Below are 10737 nucleotides of genomic sequence, written 5' to 3' on the forward strand. Positions count from 1 at the left end.
GGAGGGGTACAGCAGCGGAAAGAAAAGAAAAAGAATATTATTATTCATTAAAAAAAACCCTACACGTGAGGGAGAGCAGCAAGCAAAAAGCCGCCATATATATATTATTGTTATTGTTCACTTGGGGTTGTTTTGGAGTCAAAGACACAACAAGCATATTTTATTATTGGCATTCAACTTGATTCTTTGTGGCTCTCATCGCACGAAAAGAAAGACAGGCATTCAACTTCTACTTTTTGTTTTCATGAATTATAATATTTATCATATATATTTTATTGTTTTGAACATGGTTATTGGCTAAACACTTTTAGTTATCTAGGCTTGTGATGATGTTTTGTTGATTGCTTTGGACTTGTCGGTTTTCGGGTTTTTGTTTATGGGATTTTGATTAATTAAAAGTTTTTATCAGTTTTATTGGATGTGTCTCATGCGTATTTACTTTTGATTTGTGTCTTAATGAATGTTTCACATGTTACTTGATTGATTGTTTTTCGATTATAGGTTGCATGTTAGGGTTGTTTACTGTGTGTTTGCAACTTGTTTATGGTTTATTGAGCTCATTCACCATAGAAACTGATTTTTGGCATATTATTAGAAGTTTATATTCTTACCTACTTAGATATCCAACGGGTAATAAGTTGTCGGGTTTGTCTACGTTGTTAGGGTTTTAGGTTAAATTATCTGACAGGAAGTTTGCCTATTTTTGCCTTAATTTCACTGTTTACCCGTGTCCTTTAAACTGTTCAAAACCACCCCGTGTACTTGTCGATCCAGTTTGCTTCGACTCTTGTTCTTCTAGCTCTCTTTGTCTGAGATGGGGTAGGTGTATCCGTAGCTTTTGAACTTTAAAATGCTTAATGCAATTGGGGGCTTGAGAGGCTGGTGGCTGGGTTTAGGTGGACGACAATATCGGCAATCGCGGTTTTTACGTTTATCTAAGCTTAAAAAGATAACCTATATGTTTTGAATATCGACTTTGAATTATGATTCCATTGCATTATAAGTGATCATAAGTTAAGTTGTATGATGAATGTTTGGTTGATTTGCCATGATAAGATGTGTGAATACATGTTAGGACTTTTTAGTACAGTTGACATTGATTATTATCACCAACAAGTCGTCGATTCATGTTTTTGTTTGTGTATACATTATGTCTAATGTAATTGTGCGTGATAGTTGTCGTGCTTTGAGGTTTCGCCTCACATTAACCCTTCACTAGTTACGATGCTAATATTTTAACAATTTTAGGTTCAAAAAGTTAGAGCCGAAATGGAAAAAGATGAAAAGAAACGAGTTGGAAGAACGAGCGCAACGAATGGAATAAATGGAAAAAACTTAAGGAAAACGAAGAAAGGAGGCAAAAACAATTTGATTAGTTTATAAGAAAGTTTGAGGTCGGTAGTAATTAGTAGTAGTTTCAAATATTTTGAATTCATAACTTATTAGTGAAGGTTTGTTAATGTAAACTTGTTTTGAATTTATGTTATTGTGTTTGTTAAACTTATGAAATAGCCATATTTATCTATGTGTGATCAAAAGTATGATAATAGCCACACTTTATATTACAAAAGCATTATGTGTGACAAACGGTAAGACAATGGCCACACCACAAACTACAAAAGAGTGTTTGACTGACAAGTTCACATTTTTAGCCACATTGACAATAACCTCCAGTAGGGGTGTTCAGGAAAACCGAAATTTGAATAAATCCGAAATTCGAACCGAAACTGAAACCCGATTAATCCGATCTAAATTCTTATTCGGATATTTCGGATCGGATGATCCGAATATCCGAATAACCAATTCGGATTCGGGTCGGATTCGGATATGATTTTTAAAAAGTTTCGGATAATTCGGATTATTCGGATAATCCGAACAATCCGATTAAATACCAATTATTTTCATTAGTTTTTTTATAACCCAGCCCAAAGCCCACTAATAATAACAAAACCCTAACAGATAATATTTATTCCTCACAAGTCACAATCCAAATATGACCTAGCTGCTAATATTTCCACTCAGCCGCCACGCTCCATCGCTCTCTCAGCCGTCCGGCATCCGTAGCTACGTCCACCGCCGTAGCTCCGTCCACTATCTTCCACCCGCCACCCGCCATCTGTCGTAGAGGTAATATCTTGTATTTTTCACTCTCTTATTCATGATATTTCTCTCCTTCTGTTCGTTCTGTACATATTATTATTGTGACTGATGATGTTGTTGGTTCTCGAGTTCATTCTGATTGATGATGATGTTGTTGGCTACTGTCGTTGGTTTACTTTGTTTATAGATATGCTTTGTTTCCATGTACATATTATTATTATTATTATTATTATTATTATTATTATTATTATTATTATCATCATCATCTACAACGAGTCATACTTGACTGATATACTTTGTTTATAGATGAAGGCTAGTTTAGTTTCATGATATTTCATAATATATGTAATAATAATATATGCAGGACTTTTCTTGTCTCTTTGTTAGTCTGTTTCAGTTTTGAATATTGTTTTGAGTTTTGTTTTATAAGCTAATGGTGTAATGTTTGTTGTTTGCTGTAAGATTATAACAGATTTGTTAACTGTTTGTTTACTGTTTGTTGTAACATTATTACAGATTATTACAGTTTAGTTCAGAATATTGTTAACTGTTTGTTTTTTGTTTGTTTACTGTTTTGTTGTTCAGTTTATTTTTGATCATTATTGCTTTAAGATTATTAACTATTTGTTGTCTTGTTACAAATACAGATTGTTGTGTTTAGACATGTCTACTGAGGCTGATTCCAATGCTAGTAATTTGAATTCGGAATGTTCAAAGAAACTAAGAAACTATAAAGAAAGATCAATTGCGTGGCGTCATTTCATTAAGTATAAAGATGAAGACGGAAATCCTAGGGCGCGATGCAAGTATTGTGAAACAAATTATGTTTATGATTCGAAAGCTGGTACGACAAATATGATTAATCATATCCCAATGTGTAAGGGTAATCCCGAAAATGAATCTTCCAATCAGTCAAATCTTGCATTTGGTAAAGAAAAGGATGAGGAAACCGGTGATAGTAAAGTTTTTTTTACAATCATTTAGGTTTGATCAGAAAAAGTTAAGAGACAAATAGCAATAATGGTGATTATTGATGAGTTGCCTTTCAAATTTGTGGAAAATGAGGGGTTTAGAAGACTCATGAAAATATGTCAGCCGGCGCTTGTTGTTCCATCTCGAAGCACAATTAGAAGGGAGTGTTATCAAATATTTCTTGAAGAAAAGGCTACGCTTAAAGCGCAAATGAAAAAGTCGGTTAACAGAATTTGTTTGACGACCGATACATGGACATCTTTGCAAAGAATCAACTATATGTGTCTCACTGCTCATTATGTTGATGAAAATTGGAATTTGCAAAAAAAATTGATAAACTTTTGTCTAATTTCTAGTCATCGAGGAAAAGATATTGGACGGTCTGTTGAAAATTGTTTGATTGATTGGGAGTTGCAAAATGTTATGACTGTTACAGTCGATAATGCTTCTAGCAACGATGTGGCGGTTGAATATTTAGTTGGGAAAATGATGAAATGGAGTGATAAGTGTCTTATTAAAGGGAAATGGACACATGTGAGGTGTATTGCACATATAATGAATTTAGTGGTGCAAGATGGACTAAAGGAGGTGGGAGTTTCTGTTGATCGCATTAGGGCTGCTGTTCGGTGGGTTAGATCATCGCCGGCGAGGTTGAAAAGATTTAAGGAGTTTTCGGTTTTGGAAGGAGTTGAATGTGAAAAGTCTTTAATTTTGGATGTTCCTACTCGTTGGAACTCTACTTATTTGATGTTGACTGTCGCAAGTGAGTACAAAAGAGTATTTGAACGTTTTATAGAGGAGGATTTGGTGTTTTTTCGTGATCTTGAGGAGGGGCATGGGGTGCCGGATTTAAATGATTGGGGGAATGCATCAAGGTTGGGAAGTTTTCGTCGTCATTTTTATGAGCTCACCGTTAGAGTTTCAGGTATTATTTATGATCTTCTTTTTAGTGTATATATAGTTATTGTGTGATGTTAGTAAATATATATTATATAGTTTTTGTATTGTTAATAATATATTGTTAGTGCGCTATTATTAAATAAATATATGTGATGTTAGTAAATATATATTATAGAGTTTTTGTGTTGTTAATAAATGTGTTATTAGTGTGCTATTATTAAATACATATATGTGCTGTTAGTAAATATATATTATAGAGTTTTTGTGTTGTTAATAAATATATTGTTATTGTGCTATTATTTAATACATATATGTGATGTTTATAAATATATATTATAGAGTTTTTTGTGGGGTTAATAAATATATTGTTATTGTGCTATTAATAAATACATATATGTGATGTTTATAAATATAGTTATGTCATTAATTTTATCTCGTTTGATATTTTTGTGCTAATATCTTTTAGGTACAAAGTACATTACCTCAAACACGTATTTGGACTCCATTAATTATATAAATACAGTTTTGAAAAATTGTCTTACAACAGAAGATGTGGAGTTGAATAGGATGGCAGAATCAATGACATTGAAGTTTAATAAGTATTGGGGTGTTGTCAAGAAATTCAACTTGATGGTTTTCATTGCTTCTCTTTTAGATCCAAGGACAAAGTTGGGGTACCTTAACATCAATCTTCGAAGTATGTATGGAAGTGAATTAGGGGATCAAGTTTATCAATTGTGTGAAGAAGCATTGTATAACGTATTCAATGAATATAAATGAATTCACTCGAATAGTAATCCAACCAAAGCTTCATCATTGTCATCTAAGCCCGTGAGTGAGGAGACTTCAAGTGGTAAGGGTTTTAATTTTTTTGGCAATGTTGAGGATACATTTAGAGCATTAAGAGAAAGAAATATGGCTGAGGTGAAAAGACAAAAAATAGAATCAGGTGTGGCTGAAGATTCTAAGACTGAGTTGGATAGGTATTTGAAAGATGAGATTGAAGGAGATAGTATGTGGTTTGAAAGTGAAGATTTCACTGTTTTGGGCTGGTGGAAGAAGAGAAGTCCGGCATTTCCTGTTTTGTCGTTGCTTGCTCGTGATATTTTAGCCATTCCTATTTCAACAGTGGCCTCTGAATCTGCATTTAGCACAGGAGGTAGAGTGCTCGACTCATTCAGGAGTTCTTTAACTCCTCAAATCGCTGAGGCTTTAATTTGTACTCAAGATTGGATTCGCTCAAGTGGTGTTGCTCTCAACGTGGAAGAAGACATTGATGATCTTAATAAGTTTGAAGAAGGTTATTTATTCCTAATTTTTTATTATTTGTTTATGAGTCATATTTTTATCATTCATCTTCTATTATATATAAAAGTTAACTCCTAATTGTTCATTATATGTTCTTGTGTCTTGTAGAGATGAGACAGCTATCAATCAAATAAAAGAGTTGGTGGCCCGTTTGGTGAAGTATGCAAAAGGTACTATTATAAGTTTAGGGTTGAATTATGAGGTCACTTGTTAGTGTTTTGTAAATTAAGTTAATTGATTATGTCAAATTTATGCAGATTTATTAAGGATAATGGAGCATGTTGATGTGAAGTGCTTTTTGGAACACGAAGGCTTTTGGTTTGAAGTTTAACATTTGTCGTGCAATGTTTTAGTTTTCTTAATTATGATGGATTTAGACTTTGTTCATGTATTGTTTTTATTTTCTGAATTGTGATGTTGTGATGGATTTAGACTTTGTTTGGCAGTTTGGGCACTATATTATTAGTAGTTTTTTCAGTTTGTAGGTTAATTTAGTTTGAATATTATTTGTATGTTTGTTAAACAGGTTTATTCGGGTCATTTTGGATAATTCGGATTATCCGAATCCAATCCGAATTTGATCCGAAGTAATTCGGATCGGATAGAAAAGGTCCCAATTCGGATCGGATCGAATTTCGGATAGACTTCTAAAATTTAAATATTCGAACAATCCAAATCGAATAAACCGAATAACCCGTTATCCGATCCGATGAACACCCCTAACCTACAGTGTCTATATGATATGATTAGCCACACAATACCTCACTATGTGTGACGAAAAGTTTGACAATAGCCACACTTTAAATTACAAAAAGCATTATGTGTGACAAACGGTAAGACAATAGCCACACTATAATCTACAAAGGAGTGTTTGGGTGGCAAGCAAACATTTTTAGCCACTTTTAACGTAATTTCTAGTGTCTGTATGATATAATTAGCCACTCTATTTTTAATTTAAGTGGCCATTTCTTTGCTATATCCACACGGTATAGGTCACAATGCAAGCTTAACACAAACCTATTGGCCACATTATTATAAAATTCATGTGGCTGAAACATGAATTCATGTGGCTGTATACGTGCAATGGTCACTCATAGTAAATAGTCATGTGGCCATTTTCTAGCGTTTAGCCACACTTATTAGAGAGGATTCTTGATGGCCAACAACTAATGCATTGTCACACCCTCAAATTCCACTAACGGAGTTTTACCGTCAGAGAGTGTGAACTAACAGGATCGGAATCATTAGTTATAATCAAACCATAAAAACATTTAAATGAAATTAAGTGCGGAAGCGTAAAAACCAAAAGACAAAAGTTGCGTTACGTAGGACGACTTAAAAACCCAAGTAATAATAGTTAAAACATGTTTGCATATCAGAATGTTCAAAAACCATGCATGATCCTATACCGCGCGTCCGCCTCGGCTACCTGAGAATAACATACTAAAAGTGTCAACACAAGGTTGGTGAGTTCACAAGTTTAAATAAAATAAAGCGTTTAGCGTTTGTGTTCAGCGTTTTGCGTTTAGCGTTTTGCGTTCAGCGTTTTGCGTTTTAGCGTTTTGCGTTCAGCGTTTTGCGTTACCAGATAGTGTTAAATCAATTATATATCGATAGGTAGCTAGCCTATACAACAAGTATTACTAAGTGTTCGACACCGAAGCTGACTGTTTATCAAGTGCCTTGTCACCAGGTCATCCAGACCATGTTACGTGTTAGCCAAAATTACACCCGCTCGACCTCCAGTCGAGTTTAGCGTTGGGTGGGGTTTGTCAAACCCAGTAGTACTACTCAACAGTGACTCGCTATTCCAAATATTAACCGGTTCGATGTGTAGGACTTCAAATGTTTCGTTTGCCACTTAGCCTTTACAAGTGATATATAATTTACTAACAAAATCTTAAATGCGTTTATCGGAGTATGTTATCTTCCCCAAGTGAAAAGCATTTAAAACAGTTTAAAGGGGTAAGTGAAACTCACTGTTTGCGAAGAATTCCCAAAATAAATCACCAAGTGACGCGCGTCACAGAAAACTCTCTCTAGCGTTCTAAAACAACAAGGAGATTTTCTAAGTATCGGAATTAATATCGAGTCTCTAGACCCGGCACATAATTCCTAATCACAAGATACGTTTCGTGTTTGTTTGTGAATCGTGTGTGACTTAACGAGTACGTTTGTGATACGATACGTGTGTGAGCAATTATTTACGTGTCATGTATAAATAATGTACATCACTAACGATTACTCCCCGTAAGGGCAATTTGGTCACACATAACAATTAACTAGCAATTATTCCCCGCAAGGGCAATTTGGTCAAAACACGACAACTATTTAGCAAGTATTCCCCGCAGGGGGCAAATTGGTCAAAACATAACAATTAACTAGCAATTATCATGTTTCATGCATTTTCACAAAATTCAGCAGCTAGTTCACCGAGACAGAAATTCTACTTGAAAGATTGTACTATTCCACTGATCATAGCATCTCAATTAATTTACCAAAAATCATCACTAAAGCATGCATGTGTTAGGTTTCCAGAACATATTTTATTTTATTTTTATCCACATAGATTTCTCATAATGATCAAAACACTACAGCAAGCTCATAACAGTCAAATTCATGCGCAACAGAATGTTATTTGAAATTCCCGTTAAATGAAAAATCCAACAAATGCAAGACTACTTGGGTTAGGTTCCTAACTCAATAAGTCAACTTCCAGAAGTGGAACCAACCCAATTGGTCTCGTAGTTCATGAGATATAACATTTACAAAACAACCTAACAGCAGGTCTAACAACTCAGCTTTGCACAACGTTTTTGTAAAATCATAAAGGTTAACTTTTACACGTCCAAAAATTGCAAATTTATATTCTTTAGAAACTAGACTCAACCTAGTTTACTGTAGTATCAATAATCTCAACCAATTTTTATATTTACACCCAGATACAGTCAATTGAAAATCAACAACACAATCTGTCCAGAAACTGTTTGCAACAAAACTCAACATATTAACCATCTATAGACTATAATCCGTTCATATAACACTCTAGACACCATAATCACTATCCATGCACATCAATTACACATTACATCCATGATTAGGGTTTTACTTGAACCCAAAATCAAGAAACAAACGACTATCATGCAATAACACCAATACTAGCTATCAATTCAACAATCAATACATCTTTCAATCAAAACAAGACACATGAACACAAATCACATATAAAAATCGGACCTAGGGTTTATAATTAACCCATTAAAAACTGAAATTAAGCATAGAGGATGCATAGGATAGTTGTTTATACCTTCCTAGCACCTTAATCTTCAATCAAACTTGAACAATCTTGATTGTATGTGTGTGTATGATGGCTGATCGCAAGGGAGGCAAGGGGGGGGGGGGGGGGGCTGCCGTCGGTTTGGGAGAGAAAGAGAGAAGAGAGTTTAGGGTTTAGGTTAATATTAATAATAATAATATAATACACTTTGGTCCCTTAACTTTCAAATGTTACTTTTCTAGCTTAATTAACTAGTTCTAGCACATTAAGTTAATGTTTATAAGAATGTTATCACATAACACATAAGTCTAACACATAATTATCACATAATTATTGTTTTGACGTTTTTCGTTTATTCACCAATTGTTTGCGTCAACTCGTTTGCGTTTCGGTGCAATTCCCGAAAGACTACATATGTAGTAAGTGTCAAGCGTCATTTAAACCCTAGTTTAAATGTAATGCGGTGTGCGTTATAGATTCAGTAATCTTTAAGTTTGAATTGACGGAGTTGAGTTAACGGAGTTAACCTGAAATTGACGATTGTCACATCATTCCCATGTTAAAGAATTTTCGTCCCGAAAATTTGAGTCAAGTCGTGCTGAGTGTCTGAAAAAGTAAGAAAAATTTTCAGTTTGTCATATCATCCCCTAGTAGAAAGAAATTTCGTCCCGAAATTTAATTCATACCTCCGGTGATTTCTGACGGTTTGTCGGGTTTCGCGGTTTTTTGTGTTTGGTCAGCCCTTCAAAAAGGTGAGGATACTTTTTCATCATTTGATCCTCGCGTTCCCACGTGAACTCTGGTCCACGTCTTGAGTTCCAACGAACCTTAACGATTGGAATTTTGCTGTGCTTGAGTGTTTTGGTTTCCCAATCCAAAACTTCGACTGGTTCTTCAATGAAGCTTAATTGTTCATCAACTTGCAGTTCATCCAAAGGGACTACTTGGGTTTCATCAGATAGGCATTTCTTCAAATTGGATACGTAGAATACATTGTGTATGCCACTGAGTTCCGTTGGTAGGTCCAGTCGGTACGCCACCGGATCAATGCGCTCAGTTATTCGATAAGGGCCAACGTATCGTGGGTTGAGTTTGTTTCGCTTCCCAAAGCGAACCACACCTTTCCAAGGCGAGACTTTGAGTAACACTTGGTCATTCAATTGAAATTCGAGAGGTTTTCGGCGCTTGTCGGCGTAGCTCTTTTGGCGATCTCGTGCTGCTGCCATGCGGTTTCGGATTTGAACAATCTTTTCCGAAGTTTCGAGTACCAGTTCTGGACCAGTGATTTGGCTGTCACCCACCTCTGCCCGGCAGAGAGGTGATCGACACTTCCGTCCGTACAGTGCTTCAAACGGCGCTGCTTTAATACTTGAGTGGTAGCTGTTATTATACGAAAACTCTACCAAAGGTAGGTGAGGTTCCCAACTTTTTCCGAAATCCAATACGCATGCACGCAACATGTCCTCTAAGGTCTGAATAGTTCGTTCACTTTGCCCATCCGTCTGAGGATAGTATGTTGTGCTCATATCAAGGCGTGTGCCTAGTGCACTTTGTAGTGACTTCCAAAGGTGCGAAGTGAAACGAGAATCTCGATCAGAAATGATTGAGACAGGCACTCCGTGTCTAGACACTACTTCCTTCATGTAGACGCGAGTCAATCTTTCCATTTTGTCCGATTCCTTAATCGCTAAAAAGTGTGCGGACTTAGTCAACCGGTCAATGATCATCCAGATGGTATCGCATCCCGTCGGTGTTTTAGGTAATCCCGTGATAAAATCCATTGAAATGTGTTCCCATTTCCACGTTGGAAGTTCCGGTTGTTGTAGTAGGCCAGATGGTTTCTGGTATTCTATTTTGACTCTGGCACAAGTCAAGCATTTGCTCACGTAGGTGACAATGTCGGCTTTCATATTCGGCCACCAGTAAAGTGCCTTTAAGTCATGATACATTTTATCTGAGCCAGGGTGGATAGAATATCTGGACTTGTGTGCTTCGTCCATCACCAGAGTTCTCAACTCTCCGTATCGTGGAACCCAAATCCGGTTCTCAAAATATCGGACCCCGTCCGATTTGGTTTCAAGTTGCTTGTTCATGCCCCGCATGAGTTCCGATGGAAGATTATCATCTTTCAAAGCTTCGAGTTGCGCCTCGCGAATCTGATCTGGTAAGTTGGTATGAAT

Source organism: Bidens hawaiensis, unplaced genomic scaffold (genome assembly GCF_021521415.1).
Source record: "Bidens hawaiensis isolate Kalapana, Puna unplaced genomic scaffold, B.hawaiensis_p1.1 tig00031785_1, whole genome shotgun sequence".
NCBI classification, from domain to species: Eukaryota; Viridiplantae; Streptophyta; class Magnoliopsida; order Asterales; family Asteraceae; genus Bidens; species Bidens hawaiensis.